Source organism: Dendrobates tinctorius, unplaced genomic scaffold, assembly GCF_039654945.1.
Source record: "Dendrobates tinctorius isolate UK_male_01 unplaced genomic scaffold, ASM3965494v1 ptg000032l, whole genome shotgun sequence".
Taxonomy (NCBI): domain Eukaryota; kingdom Metazoa; phylum Chordata; class Amphibia; order Anura; family Dendrobatidae; genus Dendrobates; species Dendrobates tinctorius.
The window spans coordinates 26,126,367-26,150,337 of NW_027361700.1; positions in this window are offsets into that span (position 1 = coordinate 26,126,367).

Sequence of the window (23,971 nt, forward strand, 5' to 3'; positions counted from 1 at the left end):
CTAAATACTTTTTTCCCCAACTGTATATGACTATGGGGTACATTATACTATTATGGAAGACTATGGGGGCAATATGGAGAGACATGAGTGAAGTATGGAGAGACATGAGGCAGAATGGGAGGACACGTGGGGTCCAGGATGAGAGGACAACTGGGATTCAGAATGTGGAATATTATTACTGTAAGGGCTAATTAAAGGATATTACTTTTGAGGATACTGTTTTCAGTGTGGGGGAAGAGAGGTCCTATTACTGTGCAGGGCAACATAGTAGCTTTTTTCTTCATCTGGCATAGTATAGAGGTTGGGGAAAATTGGGGAATGAGTCTTGGCTGGAAGAAGTCATGGCAGTGTGCGCTGGATGAAGATGAAAAGTAAAGATGATTTCAACTAGAGGTATCACCAGTGGGACAGTGTGTTACCTGTACTCTGACACCATACACTGTATACAATATACAGAGCTTCAGTGTATAATGTTACCTGTGATCACTGTATATTGTCTGTATGCTAACACTGTATTCGAAGTACAGATCTCCTGTGTATAATGGCACTTATGGTGATACTAATAGTGTGTTTTTTTAATTTATGATCAGTATTGTAGTATTCGGTCACTATGTTGTGGTAATATGTGATCTGGTCATGGAGTGGTGGTATTTGTTCCTTGTATGTGCTATTATTCGGTTACTGTGGTGGTAATATGGGGTCTGGACATGGTGTGGTGGTTTTTGTTCCTTGTTTGTGCTATTATTTAATCACTGTGTGGTTTTAATACGTGATCTGGTCATGATGCGGGGATATTTGTTCCTTGTTGGTGATATTATTGGTCATTTTAAAAATTGAAAAGTAAATAACAATATACTTAAATTGTATTGGATATTTTAACAAATGTTTAGTAAGTTATAGTAGAGTAGAGCCTGGCCAAAAGAGTCTACCTTGTCATGGTGGCGGATTAAAAAATCTTTTGGTCAAAACAAAAGCCGCTGGCTATGTATGTGGTGATGGGAACTGTAAATGTGTGATTGGTGAGGATATGGTGCAGAAGTGGAGTTTTTCAAAGAGGGGGCAGTGGGACTGTGGACTGTTCGAGGGGTGGAGGCGGGGCTGGGGTGGAGCCTGGTCGGACTCTCAAGGAGGCCCCGAAAATTTTGCCAGTATGAGGCCCTGAAATTCCTAGTGGCAGCCCTGGTTGCAATCGTACTCAGGCCTTGGAGCTAAGGGGCCCCAAAAGTCTGTTTGGAACATTATGTAAAGACAAATATTATTACAGATCTGTTGCATATTTTGCATTGTAACTAACTAACAGTCTTCAAGTTATGCCGCTGGTTATCATCAAGCATCCATGTAGAGTATACAAATGAGACAGCTTATAAAACATCAGGTGAGGAATACCTTTCAAGGAACTCAAGTATTTAATTGCTAAATTGTCTTTAATGCTAAACTTTAAAGTCCCACAAGTCCTCCAATCCAGCAGCATTCACCAATGTATGAGTAATCTCCCTCACTAACCAGCCCTTTATAATTTAATTCAGTTAAATAAAAGCTTTAAGAAAAGCATTTATAATAATGTCCCCATTTCCTATGATAATAAGGGCTTTGACTAGTCAATGAGGCTTTAGTGTCCCAAGACTGGTCAGCTCTCTTTCCATGTTATCACACCCCTGTGGGCATAATAACATCATTTGTACGAGCCGGCCTCATCGACAGCTGATGCAAATCTGGCGCATGGGCGCCGCTCTTTTCGGCAGCATCACTGCACCTCTGCAGCTATGTGTATGCTTCCCGGCTTCATTGGCACACTGCAAATGACCGGAAGCCATCTTCTGAACTTCCGATGAAGCTCAGTACGTCTCTGAAGCAGGGAAACGTACACGTGGCTGCAGAGACGCAGTGGCGCTGCCAAAATGAGCGGCGGCTAGATTTGCATGAGGGCTGACTCGTCAGGGGTACTAACGCCTCATCAACCAGTCAAAACCCTAATTAGCATAGGAAATGAGGACATTAAAAATGTTTTTAAAGCATTTATTTAACTGAATAACGGTACACAGGGCTACTTAGGCAGTGAGTTTACTCATACATGGGTAAATGCTGCTGGATTGGAGGGCATGGGGGACCTGACAGGTTCTCTTTAACTCTTAACTATAATTGCATAATGAAAGGTTAGGGAGGGATTTGGAGTCCTGCTATTTCTGCTCACATTCCTCTACCCAGCCATGCACTTATGCATCTCTCACATGGGCAGAATTTAATATCTGGGACTAAACAATGAAAATTCCTATTGAATGACAGCAAGCAGAGATGAAAAAGCATGAGGAACTCATACAGAAAGTCAAAAGAGAACTGTATAACTAATCAGAATTTATTGAAACCTGGGAGATTGTTTGACGTATAGCTGATACTGATTCCTGTACTGTGCACAGATTAATCTAAATTATAAAAAAATGCTCTTTTTTTTGCTGAGACCCAAATATGATGGTATGAAAGTGCCTCACACAGATGTATGAATGCTGCCTAAAAGGAATGTGTCATCACAAAATGATCTATTGTCATACCTCCCAACTTTTGAAGAAGGGAAAGAGGGACAAAGGTGGGGCAGCAAATTGTAGGCCACGCCCCTGACCACACCCATTTCACAGCTAGTCACACGTGTCCATGCCCCAAACACACCTATTTAGCACTGCTGAGGACACTGACTGGTACTGAGGGCACAGTGGCTGGCATTATGGGCACAGTGGCTGGTACTGAGGAAAAGAAAGAAATAACAGAGAGAGAAAAAAATGAAAATAGAGAGAGCGAGAAAGAAAGGAGAGCGAGAGAAAGAATGAAAGAAAGAAAGAACCGAGAGAGAAAGAAAGAGGGGAAATAAAGAAAGAACAGAGAGAGAAAGAAAGAAACAAACAAAGAGGGGAAAGAAAGAACAGAGAGAGAGAAAGAAAGAAAGAAAGAGGGGGAAGAAAGAACAGAGAGAGAAAGAAAGAGGGGAAAGAAAGAACTGAGAGAAAGAAAGAAAGAAAGAAAGAAAGAAAGAGGGGAAAGAGAGAAAGAACAGAGAGACAGAGAGAAAGAAAGTTGGCAAAGAAGGAACAAAGAGAAAGAGAAAGAAAGAAAGAAAGAAATAACACACAGAGAGAAAGAACAGAGAGAGAGAGAGAAAGAAAGAACAGAGAGAAAGAAAGAAAGAAAGAAAGAAAGAAAGAAAGAGGGGAAAGAAAGAGAACAGAGAGAGAAAGAAAGAACAGAGAGAGAGAAAGGAAGAACAGAGATAGAGAAAGAAAGAACATAGAGAGAAAGAAAGATTAGAGAAAGAAAGAAAGAAAGAAAGAGGGGAAAGAAAGAGAAAGAAAGAACAGAGCAAAAAAAGAACAGAAAGAAAGATAAAGAAAGAGGGGAAAGAAAGAAAGAACAGAGAGAGAAAGAAAGAAAGAGGGGAAAGAAAGAGGGGAAAGAAAGAAGATAGAAAGAAAAGGAACAGAGAGAGGAAAAAAAGAAAGAGGGGAAAGAAAGCTGTCTACAAATATCTAAAGGGCTGTCACATTGTAGAAGGATCAACTTTATTCTCATTTTCACAAGGAAAGACTAGAAGCAATGGGATGAAACTGAATGGGAGGAGACACAGATTAGATATTAGAAAAAACTTTTTGACAGTTAGAGTGATCAATGAGTGGAACAGGCTGCCACGAGAAGTGGTGAGTTCTCCTTCAATGGAAGTCTTCAAACAGAGGCTGGACAGACATCTGACTGGGATGATTTAGCGAATCCTGCTTTGAGCAGGGGGTTGGACCAGATGGCCCAGGAGGTCCCTTCCATCTCTACGATTCTATGATTCTATGAAAGAACAGAGAGGGAGAGAGAAAGAAAGAGGGGAAAGAAATAAAGAACAGAGAGAAAGAAAGATTAGAGAGAGAAAGAAAGAAATAAAGGTTCTATAAAGATGCTATATCAGTCCGGCTCCCATTGTAATGCCCACCTGAGCCTCCCGATGCAGGACATATCATGATCCACTCACATGGCCGGCATCCCCGATTCCAAGGCGATCCCGCTTTCTGCGCTGTCGGACGACGACACGGTGTAGGATCTGAAGCATTCACTGAAGTGCCTCCATGGTTCCATCACAATCTCCTCACACAATTACCTAATTTCCGGTCAGCTTCTAGCACATCACTTCCGGAGGAATGTCACGTGCGAGTTTTAAAGTGCTCCTCGGGGCTCCGCCGTGTTCTCCTGTGTCCGTGGGAAAAGTAAGCTCCCGGCCGGAAAAGCAGGGCAGACTGTCAAAATCAGGACTGTCCTGCTGGATCCGGGACGGTTGGGAGGTTTGAATGCTCCCCACCATACACCTTTTTACAGGCATGGCTCTGCACACCTCATACACACACTGTTTTGCTTTGTATGTCTCATACACACATGGCTACGCACTGTATACGTCGCGCATACACGGCTCCACTCAGTACACACATGGCTTCACTCCATAAACCTTGTACACTTGCGGCTCTGCTCCGCACTCCTTGTACACACGCGGCCACGCTCCATACATCTCATACACACATGGTTCCACTCAGTAAACCTTGTACACATGCGGCTCTGTTCCATACACCTTGTTCACACGCTGCTCCGCTCCGAACACCTCGTACTCATATGGCTCCCCTCCGTACACCTCGTACACACACGGCTCAGCTGTGTACACCTCGTACACACACAGCTCCGCTCTGTACACCTCCTACACACACGGCTCCACTCCACACACCTCATACACACACGGCTTTGCTCTGCACACCCCATACACACGCGGCTCTGCTTCGTACACCTTGTACACACACATCTCCGCTCCGTACACCTTGTACACACACAGCTGTGCTACATCCACCCTGTAAACCCCTCCTGACCCCACACATAAACTTCCTTCATCCAGCACCATGACAACCAACACAGCAGAGTCCTGCACACACCAAGGCTCCTGATCATGTGACCCCTGACTCCTCCCCTACTGTGACCTCATCACATGTCCTGTGCACACAGAGCAGCCCAGCAACGTCATTGCTGGCTGTGAGAGGCTGTGGTGGGTCTCTCTGGGAGGGCGAGGATGGGGTGTATGGGGGTGTGTGCGGCTTATCTTAGCGCAGGAAAAATAGACTCCCGGGCGGGACAGCGGGTGGAGGGGTCAAAATCGGGAGTGTCCCGCTAGAATCGGGACAGTTGAGAGGTATGCCTATTGTTGCAATCAGGTCTTCAGGATAAACCTATTCTGTTGTTTTTTTATGGATATATCAAAAAGAATCTTAAAATTACAACTCTAAAGTTGCAATTTTTACTCTAAAAAAACTCTTAAGGCTCCCCTGCGAAAACAAGTAATCAGTGCACCAATCCACAGGATAGTTGGTAACTGGTTGATCGATGTAGGTCTGACCACTAGGAGGCACACCAATCGGCAGAACAGGGACTTTCTGGACCGCTGCTCCATTAATTTTCTATAGGGAAGCCGAGCGTTGCGCTCTGCTTTTTCCGCTAGTCCCATAGACAATGAAACAGGGATAAAAGCTTCCTGTTGTGTTGATTGGTGTGAGTTCCAGTAGTTAGACCCCCGTCGATCAGTAACATATTTCCTATCCTGAGGATAGGAGATAAGTTATTTTAATAGAAGAACCACTCTAATATAAAAGGGGTTGTCCACTACTAGAAAAACCCCTTCTTGATTTAAATGGTTGGCGCCGATAAAATAAAAAGGCATATACTCCCCTCTCATCCCAGCGCTGTTCTGATCACATTCTTGTCCATCAGTATGTACAAGAAAGCTGTGTAGTCTGTAATGGAGGCCAGTTGTGGCTAACGGTGGCTGCTCAGTCACACCCTGGCCCACCGTCACATAAGCACATTGTCCCTTCTGTAGTGCACTTACTTGTAAGGCGGGGTCCTCCCTGGGCTGCTGGGCCTTCTTTTCCTTCAGCACTACGCAATGACAGTCAGTGTCCAGGTTCAACTTTAACATCATAAGTTTACTCAGCTCGTCCAGTTTAGTCACAGAAACAGCAAAAGGTTCTGAATCTTCACAAAACATCACCATTCTGTTCCCTGTACTGTCCCTCACTTCTCCAGGAATATCGCAGAGTCGTACCGTCACCTTTGGTACCGCAGCTTCTTGTCTGGTCAGCCTAACCCTCTTCATGAGTTCCCAGTCCGTTTCGCCCCGGATGTTTAGGGTTGTTCCCACGAAGTTTGCTGCCACCATATTGATGCTGCCCTGTATTCCACCACCACCGTGTGACTATCAGCCCATAGGCCATGGACGGCTGGGCTCCCAGCTTGAACATTATGGGACACAACAGTCCTGTCCTGGCTTCCAGCCCTTACTAACTGAACTCAGGAAGCTCCCTAACTTAAGGGCCTGTCACACTAAGCAATATCGCTAGCAATATCGCTATAACATCACTGGTTTTTGTGACGTAGCAGCGATATTGCTAGCGATATCACTATGTGTGATACTTACCTCCGACCGCTCCCCTGCTGGTTATCGCTGATCGCGCGAGAACATCCTGAACTGTTTCTCGTCATCAGCTTCCTGCTGGCTTCCTGCTGTGATGACGAGCGACGCGTGGACGCGGGCAGGAGGACGTCAGGATCGCCTTGTCTGACAGGTAAGTAGCGACCCCCGACCCCTGCGATGTCGCTGGTGAGATCTGCCTGTGTGGCAGCTCACTAGCAACCACTTAGCGATGTACCAGCGATCCTGACTGCGTCATATCGCTGGTTGGGGTCGCTGGTGCATCGCTATGTGTGACAGTACCTTTACTCCCAATTGGCCCATCCTAACTAAATTCCGTTGGTCTAACTTGTTCCTATCTTACTCTATTGTATTCTATTGTTCCCCCCAGAGGGCTAATCTAAATCCAACACTTTCCCTACACATTAACATATGTACATTGCATTACACATTATAGCAACATTATAATACATATGAGGTAATACAGTTAGGTCCATATATATTTGGACAGGGACAACATTTTTCTAATTTTGGTTCTAGACATTACCACAATGAATTTTAAACAAAACAATTCAGATGCAGTTGAAGTTCAGACTTTCAGCTTTCATTTGAGGGTATCCACATTAAAATTGGATGAAGGGTTTAGGAGTTTCAGCTCCTTAACATGTGCCACCCTGCTTTTATAGGGATCAAAAGAAATTGGACAGATTAAATAATTGTAAATAAAATGCTCATTTCTACTACTTGGTTGAAAACCCTTTGTTGGCAATGACTGCCTGAAGTCTTGGACTCATGGACATCACCAGACGTTGTGTTTCACTGCGGTGGTTTTCAGTTGCTGTTTGTTTGTGGGCCTTTCTGTCTGAAGTTTAGTCTTTAACAAGTGAAATGCATGCTAAATTGGGTTGAGATCAGGTGACTGACTTGGCCATTCAAGAATATTCCACTTCTTTGCTTTAATAAACTCCTGGGTTGCTTTGGTTTTATGTTTTGGGTCATTGTCCATCTGTAGTATGAAACGACGACTAATCAGTTTGGCTGCATTTGGCTGGATCTGAGCACACAGTATGGCTCTGAGACTGTTGTGACCCAGGGTTAAACACCAATAATATTTCCTCTGCCCCACTTAACCATAATAAATCACACTCAGAAACCAAATTATGGGTGAAGGTCGGTCACAGCTTTATTGAATGTTTCCTTAAACAACCATTTTTTGAGGCACTTAACTTTTCTTAAAACGCGCTCACCGCTAAATGCCTTGCTCTGTATTCGCAGGCAAGTCAGCCAGCGAGCTGTAACTTTGTGCCAAACCTTATTTCACCACCACGGAGGATCCTGTTTTTTAAACAGGACTCCGACCCCCACCCATCAAAGGAAAGCTTGCTCTATTAGATCTTGCAGACCGGATAAGAAGATATCGAGCCCGATATCGTTCAAGTGCACTACGTCAGGCCTTAACAGGGCACTGTTCTCCCCTTCCAGTTGTCTGTGTCGAATGACCACACCGAACCTCTCGCGCACCAAACCTAGAAATATGAGCATTGATTGACCTCCTTGTGCGTTCAACCGCCACACCATCACGGGCCCCTTGCCACACCACCCTCGGGACAATCTCTGACCAAACTAGCACCAGTTCCTGGAAAAAACTATGAAAGCATTCCATATCAGCCCGCATCATGGTTAAAAGCTCCGCCACCTTATATGAGCACAGATCTTTTCCCCCCGCGTGTAAAACCCAAATGATCGGTCCCCGAGCTCCTCTTGCGATGGAAATAACCTGTGGTAAAACTTGCTGCCTCAGCAAGCCCCTAATGCCTCTCCACATGAACGCGACGTCCTGAAAACCAAGATGCCATCCACCTGGGCGACACTCAGCCCACTGTGCAGCCCAGAAAATGTAGGAGTGTCCCAGCAACCATACAGTCGGTCTGACGGAATCTGCGGAAAAAGAAAGACGTTAATACAACAAATCCGGACGGATATAACGAGCAAAGCATGCTGATCTCCACCTCCCTATCCTCTGAACTTCAGCATCAGGAAGACCCTCTTTAGCCGCCTCCGTAGCGGCCCCAATGCGGAATGAATGCGTGCCATACTCACCAACAGGAACTCCCAACCCTTTCAAACATCTGTTAAACACAGCCTGAAATTGGTACCTCCTTAAAGGTGAAAAATCTGCATGCACAAGAAAAAAATTATCACCTTTTCTCATAGCCACATATGCCTTAAGCAGAGCGACCGGGCACATCACGGATTTGGCAGCATTCAGCAATACCCATGAACCCCGACCCAACGGATCAGTCTTTGATTTACGAATTCTCACGCGAACCGACCCCTCCAAAAAAACCACATCCTCAAACCACAAACCACACCCCAAATCAAGCTTTGAACGCGGAACCAACTCCCCAACCCTGACATTGGAGTTGGCGATGTGCGGCTGGATTCCCCATCCAACCACCAACCTCCCAAGAAACTCCCCACCCCTTCGAGCCCCCCAAAAAACACCAGGACACAAAATGGAATATAATGGCCACAGCAGCCTTTTATTTAAGTAACGTACAAAATTCTGTAAAACTATAGCAAACTTGGGGAGGGTCCTTGAAGCTCCAAATCTGGTGACCAAAACGTAAAGAATACTTTTCGTGGACAAACACCTACCATAAATTACTCCCAGCCGTTACCCCACTGGCTCAGGAGCACCAAAACCCCGTCGGGGTTACACTGTCCACTTAATCCCTGGGGATCCGGCGAACCACTTGCGGAATTCCCCCCAAATCACCAGACCCAAACCACGGATAATAACATTGAGGAATCCATATGACCACAGATCCCCCAAAACTAGAGTTGAGCGACTTTTGGTTTTTTAGGGTCGCGTTTCGTTTCGTGAAACATGACTTTTCCAAAAGTCGGGTCGAGCAAGGTCGTCCGATTATAGGGAAAAGTCGGGGTCGTCCCGAAGCACGAAACCCAATGTAAGTCAATGGGGAATAAAAGTCGGCAGTGAGAGGAGGACAGGGAACACACCAACAGTGCCCATTTGAATGCCAAAAGCATCAATTCTTCTTACTTAAGCTTGTCAACCTTAATTAACTTCATAATACAAGTTACGCACTGAAAAATGGGGGTTATTTGGCTACAGACTGTGGGGGGGGAGGGCTGGCTCCAGGTTTTCATGTGCCCTGGGCGAAAGAGCGCCCCTTTAACACATACCACAACTCATCATGCTCCGATACGGCAGAGAAATAGCGGTATAGTACAATGAAAAATACCTCACTTTTTACATCTCATGACGAGGCCCATCTATTTCTCCATACAGAATCATTGGTCCCATATAATGTTTGAAACAGTATATGATGAGCTCCACATAATGCTACAGTATATGTTGGTCCCCATGGATGAAGCTCTACTGTCTTATGGGCCCAAATAATGCTCCAAACATAGTGGGCCCCATTTCTAATGCTCTAGTGTATAATGGGCCCTGTAAATGCTGCTCCAGTGTCTGATGTCCACCTTTGGAATGTTCCAGTGTATGGTGGGCCCCATCTATCATTCTCAGACGGTGTTAGGCCCAGTATGGATTGCACGTGATTGCACAAAGGTTAGAAAGGGTACCGTATCCCCAGATAACATGTAAAGATAGCGTACACATTCAAAATATATGTCTTAGGAGGCAGGCTCAGACGGTGTTAGGCCCAGTATGGATTGCACGTGATTGCACAAAGGTTAGAAAGGGTACCGTATCCCCGGATAACATGTATGGATAGCGTACACATTCAAAATATATGTCTCAGGAGGCAGGCTCAGACGGTGTTAGGCCCAGTATGGATTTCACGTGATTGCACAAAGGTTAGAAAGGGTACCGTATCCCCGGATAACATGTATGGATAGCGTACACATTCAAAATATATGTCTCAGGAGGCAGGCTCAGACGGTGTTAGGCCCAGTATGGATTGCACGTGATTGCACAAAGGTTAGAAAGGGTACCGTATCCCCAGATAACATGTATGGATAGCGTACACATTCAAAATATATGTCTCAGGAGGCAGGCTCAGACGGTGTTAGGCCCAGTATGGATTGCACGTGATTGCACAAAGGTTAGAAAGGGTACCGTATCCCCGGATAACATGTATGGATAGCGTACACATTCAAAATATATGTCTCAGGAGGCAGGCTCAGACGGTGTTAGGCCCAGTATGGATTGCACGTGATTGCACAAAGGTTAGAAAGGGTACCGTATCCCCAGATAACATGTATGGATAGCGTACACATTCAAAATATATGTCTCAGGAGGCAGGCTCAGACGGTGTTAGGCCCAGTATGGATTGCACGTGATTGCACAAAGGTTAGAAAGGGTACCGTATCCCCGGATAACATGTATGGATAGCGTACACATTCAAAATATATGTCTCAGGAGGCAGGCTCAGACGGTGTTAGGCCCAGTATGGATTGCACGTGATTGCACAAAGGTTAGAAAGGGTACCGTATCCCCGGATAACATGTATGGATAGCGTACACATTCAAAATATATGTCTCAGGAGGCAGGCTCAGACGGTGTTAGGCCCAGTATGGATTGCACGTGATTGCACAAAGGTTAGAAAGGGTACCGTATCCCCGGATAACATGTATGGATAGCGTACACATTCAAAATATATGTCTCAGGAGGCAGGCTCAGACGGTGTTAGGCCCAGTATGGATTGCACGTGATTGCACAAAGGTTAGAAAGGGTACCGTATCCCCAGATAACATGTATGGATAGCGTACACATTCAAAATATATGTCTCAGGAGGCAGGCTCAGACGGTGTTAGGCCCAGTATGGATTGCACGTGATTGCACAAAGGTTAGAAAGGGTACCGTATCCCCGGATAACATGTATGGATAGCGTACACATTCAAAATATATGTCTCAGGAGGCAGGCTCAGACGGTGTTAGGCCCAGTATGGATTGCACGTGATTGCACAAAGGTTAGAAAGGGTACCATATCCCCAGATAACATGTATGGATAGCGTACACATTCAAAATATATGTCTCAGGAGGCAGGCTCAGACGGTGTTAGGCCCAGTATGGATTGCACGTGATTGCACAAAGGTTAGAAAGGGTACCGTATCCCCGGATAACATGTATGGATAGCGTACACATTCAAAATATATGTCTCAGGAGGCAGGCTCAGACGGTGTTAGGCCCAGTATGGATTGCACGTGATTGCACAAAGGTTAGAAAGGGTACCGTATCCCCAGATAACATGTATGGATAGCGTACACATTCAAAATATATGTCTCAGGAGGCAGGCTCAGACGGTGTTAGGCCCAGTATGGATTGCACGTGATTGCACAAAGGTTAGAAAGGGTACCGTATCCCCGGATAACATGTATGGATAGCGTACACATTCAAAATATATGTCTCAGGAGGCAGGCTCAGACGGTGTTAGGCCCAGTATGGATTGCACGTGATTGCACAAAGGTTAGAAAGGGTACCGTATCCCCGGATAACATGTATGGATAGCGTACACATTCAAAATATATGTCTATACATCAGGAGGCAGGCTCAGACGGTGTCAGGCACAGTATGGATTTGACGGCCCAGATTACACAGCAGAGGAGCAGGGAGAGGTAAAGATTGCAAATGCTGGGGCCCTGCCCAAGCAAGGGGGGCCCACTCGTGGGCGTCGGTACTGGCACTGAGCCCCTCATAGTACAGCGGTGTGTCTGACGGCGGGTGTGCACCACCACCGTCAGAGACACTTGATTGCTCTATGAGGGACCCTGTGCCAGTGCCCGCGCCCAAGAGTCAGCCTACCCACCTGTCCAGGGCAACGGCACTCGCACGGTGTCGTGCGCTAGGTGGTGACCCCGGCCATGGGGGGGAGGCAGCACAGTTAGGGAGTTTTAGAAACTGGCATATGTTGATGTTGGACATTCAGCTGATGCAAAAGGCGAAATAGGTGAAGTACCAGGAAGAGGTGGACCAAAGCAAGCCATTTTTCTGTCACCCTATGTGTCATCAGGGGAAGGTGGGACAAAATCCTTGGAAACCCATGCGTGGTTCATTTTAATGAAGGTTAGATCATCCACATTTTGGGTTGACAGACGGGTCCTTTTTTCTGTCAGGATTGATCCAGCTGCACTGAAGACTCTTTCCGATAGCACACTTGCAGCTGGGCAAGCGAGCTCCTGTAAGGCATATTGGGCCAATTCAGGCCAGGTGTCCAGTTTAGCGGCCCAATAATCAAAGGGGAATGACCTGTGTGGGAGAACATCGATATGGGAGGAAAAGTAGTTTGTAACCATAGTTGACCACTGCTGTCTCCTGTCACTTTCCATCGATGCAGTATTACCAGTTGTGTGAGCGGTATTTGAAAAATCAGTCCACAACATTGTCATGAAACCCCTGTCTCCAACGCCACTTCTGCTGTGTGCACCACGAACACCTCTGCCAAGCTGCCCCTGGCCCGTACGGCTCGTGTGAGAACCATCACCGCTGCTGTGTGCTGGGAATGCCTCAAGCAACCGATTTACCAGAGTTGCTTGTTTATTAGCCAATATTAGGTCAAGGTTCTCCTGTGGCATGATGTTTTGTAATTTGCCTTTATAGCGTGGATCCAGGATGCTGGCCAACCAGTAGTCGTCATCGTTCATCATTTTGGCAATGCGGGGGTCCCTTTTTAGGATCCACAAGGCATAATCTGACATGTGGGCCAATGTTCCCGGTGTCAATGATGCACTGCGAGTGCTGGGTGGAGGAGCACTTTCTGGCAAATCCACATCCCTCCAGTCACGCACAAACCCTGTACCAGACCTTGCCACGCCAACATTTTCACTTGCCCCACGAGATGCATCCTCCTCCCCTAAGTAATCATCCCCATCATCATCCTCCTCCTCCTCTTCTTCCTCCACCTCGTCCAGGAGAGGTCCCTGAGCAGACAATGGCTGAATGTCATCAAGGATTCCCTCCTCCTCTTCCTCCTCATCAACATTGGCTGCAGACGCCTGCTCCTTAAGGTGCGTCAAAGTTTGCATGAGCAGACGCATAAGTGGGATGCTCATGCTTAGGATGGCGTCGTCTGCGCTTACCAGCCGTGTGCATTCCTCAAAACACTGAAGGACTTTACGAAGGTCTTTCAGCTTCGACCACTGCACACCTGTCAACTCCATGTCTGCTCTCAAAGTGCCTGGCCGTGTATCCTCCCACAAATGCATTATGGCCTGCCTCTGCTCGCACAGCCGCTCCACCATGTGCAGGGTGGAGTTCCACCTTGTTGCAATGTCGATAATGAGGCGGTGGTTGGGAAGGTGGAGCAATCGCTGCAGCTTCTGCATACGAACGGAGTGTACAGGCGACCGGCGGATGTGCGCGCACAGTCTTCGCACCTTCTGGAGCAGGGCTGTTAACTCCGGATAATTTTTGAGGAAGCACTGCACCACCAGGTTCAAGGTGTGAGCCAAGCAAGGTATGTTGCTGAGTTTTGAAAGGGCTATGGCTGCCACAAAATTACGGCCGTTATCACTAACTACCTTGCCTGCCTCAAGATGTACACTGCCCAGCCATGACTCAGTTTGTCGCTTCAAGTACTCGGCCAGCACCTCGGCGGTGTGTCTGTCGCCCAAACACATCATCTGCAACACAGCCTGCTGACGCTTTCCACTAGCTGCTCGATAGGGGGACACATCGTGTGCAACAGTGGCAGCTGCAGATGGAGTGCTCGTACGACTGCGCTCTGTGGACGAGCTTTCGCTTCTGGAGGAGGAGGAGGAGGAGGGTCGAACGCCTACAGCCAACTGTTTCCTATACCGTGGGCTAGGCAGCACTGTCCCACCACCGCTGTCCCCTGTGGACCCTGCATCCACCACATTAACCCAGTGCGCAGTGATGGACACGTAATGGCCCTGGTCATGCCGACTGGACCATGCATCAGTTGTGAGGTGCACCTTTCCGCTCACTGACTGCTTGAGTGCATGGACAATGCGGTCTTTCACATGATGGTGGAGGGCTGGGATGGCTTTGCGAGAGAAGAAGTGGTGACTGGGTAGGTCATAGCGTGGTACTGCATAGGCCATGAGTTCGCGGAAAGCTGTGCTTTCCACCAACCGAAAGGGCATCATCTCAAACGAGATTAGTTTGGCAATGTGGGCGTTCAAACCCAGTGTACGCGGATGAGAGACTGAGTACTTTCTTGACCTACTCATAGTGTCTGGGAGGGTGAGCTGGACTTGAGAGCTGCATATGGTGGAAGTAGCGGTGGACAGGGCGGACTGAGAGAGGGTTGATGATGGTGATGGAGTTGGTGTTCTTTCTGATGGCCTAGAATCAGTCTTTCGTTGATATAACAGTGGGATTCCCTGACTGCTGTGGTCTTGCAACGACACCTCAACATTTGCTGCTGTGCTAACCGGTGGGCTTACAGTGGGGGAAACAATGTAGCGTTGCTGACTACCTTCGTTGTGATCAGTTGCACATGTGCAAGTGCATGCTGGTTAAATGTCTAAGCATGCAACTGGTATTCAAATTTTTCAGATTTTTCCCTCGGCTAAAGGTCTTTGCGCACTTCTTACAGATAACCTTGGCCTGATCATGAGGATTTTGTTCAAAAAAGTGCCACACTGCACTCTTCCTACTTTGGCAGACATTTTGCGGCCTAGCACGCTGTGATCTTTTGACCCTCTGGACAAGCTGTCCAGCAACTCTTTTGATGTTTGGAACCTGTCTTTGGAGTGCTCCGGGCCTGCCAGATAACAGCTGTTGCGATGTCGATGTCTGCTGTGGATGCTCCTCATCTGAGCTATTGGAAGCAGCACCCTCTTCCCCCAATGGATGCCAATCTGGGTCAACAACTGGGTCATCCATCACCTCCTCTTCTATGTCATGTGCACCTTCCTCTGTGTCACCGTGTATGGTGGTATAGTGTGCGGGAAGGGGCACCTGAGTCTCATCAGGGTCAGAATCTGGCTCTGTACACTGCGAGGACAATGTAGTGCTCTGAGTGAATGTACCAGCAGAATCATCCATCAGCGGCTGTGCATCAGTGCACTCCATGTCAGATTCATCTTGGCCTGGGTAATTCACCATTTCACTTGATAATCCAGGCATGGTATGTGAAAACAGCTCCATGGAGTAATTAGTAGTATGGCCTGCGTCATCCTTCAATCTTGGTTGGGGTGAAGGACACAAGGAAAGGTGTGGTTCATGAACATGAGCCTCCAATGACGACTCAGTGCTTTTACTTTTTACAACTGAAGAAGAGGAGGCGATAGAGCTGGAGGCTGAGTCAGCAATGTAAGACAAAACTTTTTCTTGATGCTCTGGCTTTAAAAGCGGTTTGCCAACTCCTAGAAAACTAAGCGTTCGAGGCCTTATGTAGCCAGACGATGACGCAGGGTCAGCACCTCCTGCATTGGGTCCTATTTTGCTCTTGCCACTACCATCAGATCCACCACCAACACCATCATTACCAGCTGCCAACCCCTGCCCAATTCCACGGCCTCTTCCACCAGCCTTCCTCATTTTTGGTAGAAATGTAGACAAAATCCAACAAACTATATAGTAATGTAAAACAAGGTACAAGGTGTCTATAGGACAGGGGAGATTTTGAATTTCTGCAGACACTTGTGGACACTGGACACTTTTGGATTGTGTGAGGCCCACTGATATCTGAGCGCTATGTGACAGGCTCGATGGCACAGCTGTGACCAAAGTGACTAGAGGATAAGGGAGATTTTGAATCTCTGCACACACTTTTGGACACTGGACACTTTTGGATTGTGTGAGGCCCAATGTGTCAGGACTCTGGACACTTTTGCTATGTTCTGGAATTTTGCCCTTCTCCAAGATGGTGGTCGGGCCTTCATGTGTTCCTGTCTGCTGCCTTTAAGACTCCACCCCAGTCATTAATCAATGCTGGAGTATTCTGCCTGTGTTCCTTGAGTACTGGGTTGTCCTGGCTTCACAGCTGCTGTAGCCTGCTGAGGTTGTTCCATTCGTGGTTGCTTCAAGAGACTATACTGCACACCTCTGCTGCTGCCCGCTCCACAGCCGCTGGCTGTCTCCGCTGCTCTGCTGTCTCGTTACCCGCTGCCACCTGATCGGTGAGACTTACTGTTTGCTCCGTCCTAAAGAATCTACCGTGTGCTTGCTACTTGTGGTTCTGCGATTCCGGCTGACTCAGCGGCCGTGCCGTGCCCTAACCGGACCAGGGTTAGGGTACCCACTGGATAGACTTTCTGAGAACTATACCGTACTGATAACGGCATCTGTTTCCATAGTGGCCGGTTATAACATTCTGGACTTTGTTTCTAAACTATGCTCCAAGCATTCGATACTTTGAAAAGCGTATACCCTGCAACTGGCCGCTGACCCCTAGCGGCAGTTTATTGACTTTTGTGTTTGCCTTGTTCACACTGTGCACGCATGGTTTTGCTGTGTTCTTATAAACTTGATTCACTTAACTCTGGACTCTGCTGTGATTGTGCTTCTTGCCAAGAGACCCCTGTAGTATCCACTATAGTTGTTACAGGATACTCCAGCCCAAAAAAGAGGGGTTTGCAGGAGCTATGTCAGAAAGCAAGATGGAACAGGTGTACACCATGCTCCGTTCCCTGCAGCAGGATATGAATGTTCTGCAAAAGAAAGTTGAGAGCGTGGAACGTAGTCAACGGGTTTTTGGGCAGAACCTGCAGGACTTAGACGCTCGAGTTGCAGCACAGGAAAGCAGATTGACTGGATTGGAGACCCAGTGTGGACAAAACTTCCAGGACATCAGTACACAAATGGCAGCCCAGGGGGCTCGACCCGTGACTTTGCCTGCAGGGCACGTACCACCACCTAGCCTTCCTAAATTACCACCATTTAGATACAATGGCGACCGCGACAAGTTTCGTGGATTCGTGAACCAATGTATGCTGTACTTTGACATCCATGCTGATCATTTCCCAACGGGCCGTTCTAAAGTGCTATGTATAATCATGCTGCTGACCTCACGTGCGCTTGCTTGGGCGAACCCTATGATCGAGTCTCGTGACCCACGCCTGAATGTGCTAGATGATTTTTTGGCCGCCATGGCACTAATGTTTGACGATCCAAATCGTCGCGCTTCTGCTGAGACCGCGCTGCTATCTTTGCGCCAGGGCAAGCGCTCGGTTATTGAATATGCGACCGACTTCAGGCGACTAGCAGTAGATACTAATTGGGACCTTTATGCACAGGTTCCCATTTTTAAGAGAGGCCTGTCCAGCGTGGTAAAAGATGAATTAGCCCGCTCAGAATCCCCACAGGAGCTCGAGGCTTTTATACAGCATTGCGTGCGCATAGACATTCGCCTTACAGAGCGCAGGCAGGAAAAGCTGGCTGTGTATAACCGCATGTCTAATTTTTCCCTTCCTCCCAAAGAAACTGCAGGTAAGACATCTCGGGGTGCGGAGGAGGTACCAATGCAGATTGACTCAGTTCAGAGGCGTGATAGTAATGAACGCCGGGAACATCGCCTTCGGGAGAGTTTGTGTTTTTATTGCGGCCAGTCAGATCACTTCCTGATTAACTGCCCAAAATGTCCTAGACGTCAGAACAAAGTGGTAGCTGCGATTGGGGAGCTGGATGGCAGTGATACGGAATCCGACACTTCTGAGTGGAGCCTGCCTATAGATGCAGTGTTTCAGTCGCTTGCTATGACCTCACCCCCCGGGGAAGTGAAGGAAAAGAGCTCTCATTGTTCCCTCCCTATTAGAATCTTGTGTGCTGGAAGATGGATTTCCAGCTCAGCTATGATCGACTCAGGGGCGGGGGGCAATTTTATGGACATTTCCTTTGCCAAGGAACATGGCATTCAGTCTTGTCAGAAGGCTTCTCCAATTAATTTGGAGACAGTAGACGGCTCACCCCTAATCTCTGGCCCTGTAGACCAGGAGACAATACCTCTCACGATCTTGTTGGAGCCGGATCATCAGGAGCAATTGTCGTTCTTATTAATCTCTTCTCCACATTTTCCCGTGATCCTAGGTATTCCCTGGTTGCGCTCTCAGAACCCGACCATCAACTGGGAGACTAAGGCGATCACTTTCCCAACAAGGGAGAAGTCTGCTACGGAGACAATCTCTACATCCTTGAAGGCCGAATCTCCTATACAGGTATTGGGGTTACCAACTGTCTATAAAGAATTTTCTGATGTGTGTGACAAGGAGAAGGCGGACCAGCTCCCGCCACACAGACACTATGACTGCCCTATTGAACTCCTTCCCGGGGCAGCGATCCCCTTTAGTAATGTCTACCCTCTGGCTGCACCAGAACTTCAGGCCCTAAAAGAGTACATCGATGAAAATCTCGCCAAGGGCTTCATACGCCCTTCTTCCTCGCCAGCTGGGGCGCCTATATTCTTTGTGAAAAAGAAGGATGGGACACTAAGACCATGCATCGATTATCGGGGACTTAATAAGGTAACCATACGTAACCGCTACCCTCTACCGCTAATACCTGAATTAATGGAGAGAGTCCGCCAAGCAAGGGTCTTTTCCAAATTAGACCTTCGTGGGGCGTATAATCTAGTGCGTATTCGTCCTGGGGATGAGTGGAAGACAGCTTTCAGATGCCGTTATGGACATTTTGAATATCTAGTAATGCCCTTTGGACTGTGTAACGCGCCAGCGACCTTCCAACACCTTGTCAATGATATTTTCAGGGATCTATTGGACCAGTTCGTGGTCATATACTTGGACGACATTTTGATTTTTTCAGACTCATTGCAGGAACATGAGGAACATGTCAAGACGGTTTTAAGACGGCTGAAGGAGAACCACCTATATATTAAACTGGAGAAATGCGAGTTCCATCGCTCCGAGATACAGTTTCTGGGCTATGTCATCTCCCCTCAGGGGCTGAATATGGAATCTGGAAAGATCCAGGCAATCACCGACTGGCCGGTACCCAAAAATATAAAACAGGTACAACGTTTTATCGGTTTTGCCAATTTTTATAGACGTTTTATCCGAAATTTTTCTGACATTGTCCGTCCCATCACTGCATTGACAAAGAAGGAGAATCCATTTAAATGGTCCGCACAAGCTCAGGAAGCATTTATACGGCTTAAGACCTGTTTTACTTCAGCCCCACTGTTGGTCCACCCTGATCCGACACTTCCATTTATCGTGGAAGTGGATGCCTCAGACAACGCCTTGGGGGCCATCCTTTCGCAGAGAGTCGGAGAGAAGGCCTTACTTCATCCATGTGCTTTCTTTTCTCGTAGGCTGACCTCAGCAGAGAAGAACTATGATGTAGGGGATAAGGAGCTGCTGGCCATTATTGCAGCTTTTAAAGAATGGAGGCACCATCTCCAAGGAGCCACTCAACAAGTTATTGTGTTGACAGACCATCGTAACCTGGAGTTTCTTAGATCCGCGAAATGTCTCTCTCCTCGTCAGGCCCGCTGGAGCTTATTTCTGAATCAATTCGATTTTATTATCTCCTTTCGACCAGGTTCTCGCAATGGAAAAGCAGATGCACTATCTCGGATTCATGCTGCAGATGCCTTACCAGGACCCTCGCCGAAAACGATTCTTTCCGATGCCAATTTCATCGGGGTCATCCAGGATAAGGACTTGTGGAGGGACATCAAGGAAGCGTATGTAGGTGACGTACTCTTGACTAACCCACCTGCTGATGTCAATCTGGTCCTTAAAGGGGGCATGTGGTTCAGAGGACAACGTGTTTACATCCCAGAGGCGGTCCGTCTCAAAATCTTCAGAGTGGTTCACGATTCCAAGGTGGCAGGTCATAGGGGGGTACAGAAGACCCAAGAGTTCCTAAGTCGCTTCTTCTGGTGGCCAACATGCCTGAAGGACACAAAGGACTACGTTCTCTCGAGGGAGGTATGTGCTCGTCATAAGACCCCGCGTATGTCACCTACAGGCCTCCTGCAACCTTTACCTATTCCATCCCGCCCATGGGGGTCGATATCTATGGACTTTATTGTGGAGCTGCCCATCTCTAAAGGCATGAATACGATCTTAGTGGTTGTAGACCGTTTAACAAAGGCCGCTCATTTCGTCCCATGCGCCGGTCTTCCCTCAGCTAAAGAGACTGGAGATCTGGTCCTACTGAATGTGTTTCGGTTGCATGGGGTCCCAGATGAGATCATCTCTGATCGAGGCTCCCAATTTACGTCAAGATTCTGGAAAGAGTTCTGTTCTACACTCAATATAGATGTGTGCCTTTCATCCGCCTATCACCCCCAGACAAATGGTCAGACAGAACGGACCAATCAGACCTTGGAACAGTATCTTCGGTGCTACGTCAGCCACCTTCAAGATGATTGGCTGGACTTACTTCCTTTGGCGGAGTTTTCTTATAACAACTCTCAGAACGCCTCTACTAAGGTAACACCGTTTTTTGCAAACCTGGGTTACCATCCCAGTATCTTTCCCAGGTCTCCAATAAAGTCTCCGGTTCCGGCTGTAGAGGAAAGACTTACTATGATGAAACAGAATATGGAGGTTCTAAAAGAGACCCTGACTTCAGCCCAAGAGCGCTACAAAAGATCGGCAGATAGATTCCGCAAACCAGCACCTGTGTTCAAGGTAGGGGATTCCGTATGGTTATCCACCAAAAATTTAAAATTGAATGTTCCTTCACAGAAGCTGGGACAGAAGTTCATCGGCCCTTTCAGGATTAATGGCATTGTGAGCTCTGTGGCCTGTCGCCTGAAGTTACCTAGGACTATGAAGGTACATCCCGTATTTCATGTTTCCCTACTAAAGGCTGTCTCACCCAATACTTTTCAGCGTCGTGTTGTGCCACCTCCACGGCCGGTGATAATTGATGGGCAAGAGGAATTCGTGGTCGATGACATTATTGACTCCAGAATTCGCAGAGGTCGGCTCCAGTATTTGATTAGATGGCAGGGGTATCCCCCTGAAGAAGACTCTTGGGAACCGGTGGAGAACATCAGCGCTCAAAGAAAGATTTCCCTTTTCCATCAGAGATTCCCCGAGAAACCAGGTTCGGGATCGTCCTGAGGCCGCTTCTAAGAAGGGAGTAATGTCAGGACTCTGGACACTTTTGCTATGTTCTGGAATTTTGCCCTTCTCCAAGATGGTGGTCGGGCCTTCATGTGTTCCTGTCTGCTGCCTTTAAGACTCCACCCCAGTCATTAATCAATGCTGGAGTATTCTGCCTGTGTTCCTTGAGTACTGGGTTGTCCTGGCTTCACAGCTGCTGTAGCCTGCTGAGGTTGTTCCATTCGTGGTTGCTTCAAGAGACTATACTGCACACCTCTGCTGCTGCCCGCTCCACAGCCGCTGGCTGTCTCCGCTGCTCTGCTGTCTCGTTACCCGCTGCCACCTGATCGGTGAGACTTACTGTTTGCTCCATCCTAAAGAATCTACCGTGTGCTTGCTACTTGTGGTTCTGCGATTCCGGCTGACTCAGCGGCCGTGCCGTGCCCTAACCGGACCAGGGTTAGGGTACCCACTGGATAGACTTTCTGAGAACTATACCGTACTGATAACGGCATCTGTTTCCATAGTGGCCGGTTATAACATTCTGGACTTTGTTTCTAAACTATGCTCCAAGCATTCGATACTTTGAAAAGCGTATACCCTGCAACTGGCCGCTGACCCCTAGCGGCAGTTTATTGACTTTTGTGTTTGCCTTGTTCACACTGTGCACGCATGGTTTTGCTGTGTTCTTATAAACTTGATTCACTTAACTCTGGACTCTGCTGTGATTGTGCTTCTTGCCAAGAGACCCCTGTAGTATCCACTATAGTTGTTACACAATGAATATCTGAGCGCTATGTGACAGGCTCGATGGCACAGCTGTGACCAAAGTGACTAGAGGATAAGGGAGATTTTGAATCTCTGCACACACTTTTGGACACTGGATGGACACTTTTGGATTGTGTGAGGCCCACTGATATCTGAGCGCTATGTGACAGGCTCGATGGCACAACTGTGACCAAATTGACTAGAGGATAAGGGAGATTTTGAATCTCTGCACACACTTTTGGACACTGTATGGACACTTTTGGATTGTGTGAGGCCCACTGATATCTGAGCGCTATGTGACAGGCTCGATGGCACAGCTGTGACCAAAGTGACTAGAGGATAAGGGAGATTTTGAATCTCTGCACACACTTTTGGACACTGGACACTTTTGGATTGTGTGAGGCCCAATGAATATCTGAGCGCTATGTGACAGGCTCGATGGCACAGCTGTGACAAAAGTGACTAGAGGATAAGGGAGATTGGATTGCTTTTAAAAAAGCAGTTTGCGGAGCAGTGGGTAAACAGCAATGCAGGAATGTCAGGAAGCCTTAGAAGGCAGCCCAACAACCAACACCACTATATAGCCTCCCCTTGCACTGCACACACAGTGACTGGTGTGTTGTGCAGGCCAAATCGCTAGCAGCAGAAGCAGTTTTTTTGTCTTCTTCCCTGCCTAATGCTCTCCCTACAGAATCAGCAGCAACCTCTCCCTATACTAAGATCGGCAGAAGTAAGATGGCGGTCGGCGTGCACGCCCTTTTATACCCCCTGTGACGCCCACCAAAGCAAGCCAATCACTTGCATGCCCTTCTGAAAGATGGTGGTGACCCGTGCCTATGTCATCACGTTGCCCACAGTGTCCGTGGATCCTGATTGGCTGAAAAAGAGCGCAAAACAAACTTTTGAAACGCGACTTTGGCGCGTAAGTCGCCGACCTCGTGGCCGACCTCATCCTAGGGTAGGGTTTCGTTTCATGAAACCCTACTTTGCCAAAAGTCGGCGACTTTTGAATTTTTTCGACTCGTTTCGCTCAACTCTACCCAAAACCAATTTAGCACCAACTTCAAGGACCCCCTCCCCCCACACGCCAACCAGCCGCCATGACCCGTGACATGGAAACAACCCCACCCTATGCAACCCTTCCTGCATAAAATTAGGGCGGGCGGGCGGGACAATCGCTCCTGCCTCCAGAGCGGGAACTGAGGTAACCACCCCTCAGCCACTAAATATATATACCCCTCTAACCCCCATCCTCCACCCCCTGGGATTATTAACCCCTTCCCACCAACCCACCATCATGAAGGGCCTCCACTTAGCCGCTGTGGGGTGGGGGTTGCGCGGCTTGCTCCAGCCCTTGTCTTGACATTGGAGTTGGCGATGTGCGGCTGGATTCCCCATCCAACCACCAACCTCCCAAGAAACTCCCCACCCCTTCGAGCCCCCCAAAAAACACCAGGACACAAAATGGAATATAATGGCCACAGCAGCCTTTTATTTAAGTAACGTACAAAATTCTGTAAAACTATAGCAAACTTGGGGAGGGTCCTTGAAGCTCCAAATCTGGTGACCAAAACGTAAAGAATACTTTTCGTGGACAAACACCTACCATAAATTACTCCCAGCCATTACCCCACTGGCTCGGGAGCACCAAAACCCCGTCGGGGTTACACTGTCCACTTAATCCCTGGGGATCCGACGAACCACTGCCGGAATTCCCCCCAAATCACCAGACCCAAACCACGGATAATAACATTGAGGAAT